This window comes from Triticum urartu, chromosome 1A, assembly GCF_056163025.1.
Source record: "Triticum urartu cultivar PI428250 chromosome 1A, HENAU_Tu73, whole genome shotgun sequence".
NCBI classification, from domain to species: Eukaryota; Viridiplantae; Streptophyta; class Magnoliopsida; order Poales; family Poaceae; genus Triticum; species Triticum urartu.
In genome coordinates, this window is record NC_141873.1 from 528215767 (window position 1) to 528219586 (window position 3820).

The following is a 3820-nucleotide window of genomic DNA, read 5'->3' on the forward strand; positions in this document are numbered from 1 at the left end:
TTTTGTGACTATGGGCTAAGTTGAGATCCTAAATTAGATGCTAAGCGTATGTTTTACTAAAACTAAAATAATTGGAAATAAAGCAAAACAGTAAAAGGTAGATAAAAAAGGAACAGAAAAGTAAAAAAAGGAAACCCATGGCCAACTGGGCCAAACGGCCCAGCTCACCGGCCAGGCCGGCCCACTTGGCCCGGGCGGCCGACCCACCCCCTGCCTTATCCCCACGAAGGGGGGAAACCCTAACCACCCCGTCACCCACTCCCTCCCCCTCGTCCCACTCCTCTCTCTCGCCCTTCCCCGATCTGGATCGGGGCAACCCCCCGATCCCATCGCCCCATCGCCGCCTCGACGTCGCCGTCACCCCCCTTGCGGAGCCGGCCCCCTCCTGTCGCCCCACCGGTGCCCCGCCGCTGTCCACGACCACGCTGACGCGGGACCCTGCCCGGTGCTACATCGCCGTCGCCTCGTCATCCTCGTCGGATCTCCCTCGTCGGACCTCCCCGAACTCCGTCGAGCCCGCTACCCGAAATCCCTACAACCCCCCTGTGAGGCCCCTCCTCCTCTCTTCCCCGCACGCGCCCGCACCGGCCACGCTCACCGCGGCCACTAGGCGCCCCCCTGTCCGCCCGCAGCCCCGCTTCGGCCCACGCGCGCCCGCCGTCGGTCCGGCGCTGCCGCACTCGCCCGCTCTGCCCCGCAGCTGCTCGCCGCGCCCCCTGTCTCGAGCTGCCGCCCGCCTCCGCCGGCCGCTCGCCTCGCCGCTCCCGCCATGGCCTCGTGCGCCCCGGCCTTCCTCCCTCGTCGAGGCCCGCGTCCCGCTTCGTCACGCCCTGCCCCCTTCCCTGCCGTTCTGCTGCTGCCACTGCTCACTACCTCGCCGTCGACCGCGACCCCCTGCACCGACCCTTGCCTCACTCCACCTCGCCGGGCCTCGCACTCTCTGTTCTGCGCGCGCCGCCCCGCTCGGTGCGGCGGCTGGACCGGGCGGGAGCCAATCGGACTGGCGCCCGGCGCCCAGCACCACCGCCGCCCCGCACCGGCGCTGTCGTGCTGCCGCTCGTCGCGATGGCCGCCGGCGCCCATCGCCTGTCACTCCCCCGTCGGCCTGGGCGGGTGCCCCGCGCCCGCTCCTGGCGCCCGCGTGCCCGCGCCCGTTAAGGCCCTTGGCCCTATGACAAGTGGGGCACCCTCCCAGGACGTTTATAAGAAAAAAAGAGTTAAATATATATATATATATAATAATAACTATAATTAATTAATTACATAAATAATTAACTTAATTAATTTTGATTAATTAAACTAAACAAATAATTAAACTAATTAAACATTAGTTATCTAATTAACCTAGTTAGTTAATTAGAAAATTAATTAGTATGACAGTGGGGCCCACCCCTAATTAATACTAATTAGGTTAATTAAAATGTTTAATTAAAATGTGTCACTAACTAGTGGGACCCACTGGTCAGGTTGACCAGTCAACTCTGTTGACTGCTGACGTCAGCATGACATCATGCTGATGTCATTAATCCATTTTTGAATTAATTTAAATGATTAATTAAATTCCAGAAAATTAATAAAATCTTTAGAAAATCATATCTTTTAATCCGTAACTCGGATTAAAATATTTTCAACATGAAAGTTGCTCAGAATGACGAGACGAATCCGGATACGCAGCCTGTTCGTCCGCCACGCATCCCTAGCATAGTGAACACACAACTTTTCCCCTCGGGTCTGTCCGAAAACGCAAAACACTGGGAATACTTTCCCGGATGTTTCCCCCCTTCCCCCGTATCATCTCTTGCCGCGTTAGGGCACCCCTAGCACCGATACTTGTCATGTCATGCATCGCCATGCATTTGTTTGCATTATATTTATTGTTTCTTCCCCCTCTTCTCTCGCTAGACACCGAGACCGACGCCGCTGCTACCCAGTACGACTATGGAGTTGACGACCCCTCTCTCTTGCCAGAGCAACCAGGCAAGCCCCCCTTGATCACCAGATATCGCCTACTCTCCTCTATACTGCTTGCATTAGAGTAGTGTAGCATGTTATTGCTTTCCATTAATCCTATCCTGATGCATAGCCTGTCCTTGCTACTACTGTTGTTACTTTTACCTGCAATCCTAATGCTTAGTATAGGATGCTAGTTTATCATCAGTGGCCATACATTCTTGTCCGTCTGCCATGCTATACTATCGGGCCGTGAGCACTCGGGAGTTGATCGGGTATATACATATACATAATATATGATACTTGTGGTGACTAAAGACGGGTCGGCTCGTAGGAGTACCCGCGAGTGATTCACGGATTGGGTCTGAAAGGACGTTTGTCCCGACGGCCCTCTGAGTGGATCTTTGTGGCAAAGCGACAGGGCAGGTTGAGACCACCTAGGAGAGAGGTGGGCCTGGCCCTGGTCGGCGTTCGCGGTTATTTCAAAATAACACGTTTAACGAGATCTTGGTATTTGATCTGAGTCTGGCTACTGGCCTATACGCACTAACCATCTACGCGGGGACAGTTATGGGCACTCGACGTCGTGGTATCAACCGAAGCCTTCGTGACGTCAGCGACTGAGCGGCGCGCGCCGGGTTGGACTGGAATGCCTACTCTTGTATAAGGGAGGCTAGGTCTACTCATCGGCCGCGTACGCAACGTGCAGGTGTGCAATGGGCGATGGGCCCAGACCCCTGCGCCATAGGATTTAGATCGGCGTGCTGACCTCTCTGTTGTGCCTAGGTAGGGTTGTGACGTGTTGATCTTCCGAGGCCGGGCATGACCCAGGAAAGTGTGTCCGGCCAAATGGGATCGAGCGTGTTGGGTTATGTGGTGCACCCCTGCAGGGAAGTTAATCTATTCGAATAGCCGTGATCTTCGGTAACAGGACGACTTGGAATTGTACCTTGACCTTATGACAACTAGAACCAGATACTTAATAAAACACCCCCTTCCAAGTGCCAGATACAACCGGTGGTCGCTCTCTCATAGGGCGACGAGGGGAGGATCATCGGTTAGGATTATGCTATGCGATGCTAGTTGGTGAACTTACCATCTACTCTCTTCTCCTGCTGCAAGATGGAGGTTACCAGAAGCGTAGTCTTCGAAAGGACTAGCTATCCCTCTCTTATTTCGGCATTCTGCAGTTCAGTCCACATATGATACCCTTATTTCATTTGATACCAATGCATACATATGTAGCGTAGCTCCTTACTTGCGAGTACTTTGGATGAGTACTCACGGTTGCTTTTCTCCCCCCTTTCCCCTTTCCTATATCCGGTTGCTACAACCAAACATTGGAGTCCAGGAGCCAGACGCCACCGTTGATGACGACTACTACTACTCGGGAGGTGCCTACTACTACGTGCAGCCCGCTGACGACGACCATGAGTAGTTTAGGTGGATCCCAGGCAGGAGGCATGCGCCTCTTTCGATCTGTATCCCAGTTTGTGCTAGCCTTCTTAAGGCAGACTTGTTTAACTTATGTCTGTACTCAGATATTGTTGCTTCTGCTGACTTGTCTATGATCGAGTTCTTGTATTCGAGCCCTCGAGCCCCCTGGCTTGTAATATGATGCTTGTATGACTTATTTTATTTGTAGAGTTGTGTTATGATATCCTCCCGTGAGTCCCTGATCTTGATCGTACACATTTGCGTGTATGATTAGTGTACGATTGAATCGGGAGCGTCACAAGTTGGTATCAGAGCCGACTACCTATAGGAATCCCCCTTCCACACTCCTTGGCCGAAGTCGAGTCTAGACATTACAAAACTTCTTACTAACATGACTGTTTGTCTTACGGGCACACGTCGCCATTGGGTGGTA

The 3820-nt window shown here is 53.2% G+C and overlaps 1 long non-coding RNA gene across 1 annotated transcript; it reads left to right on the plus strand.

Moving 5' to 3' along the window:
• Nucleotides 1-251: 251 nt before the first annotated feature.
• LOC147992234 (uncharacterized) lies at nt 252-3610 on the plus strand. Its single transcript, XR_015608795.1, has 3 exons — nt 252-545; nt 1903-1977; nt 3302-3610. It is a non-coding gene; the product is annotated as an uncharacterized LOC147992234 (long non-coding RNA).
• The last annotated feature ends 210 nt before the right edge of the window (nt 3611-3820 follow it).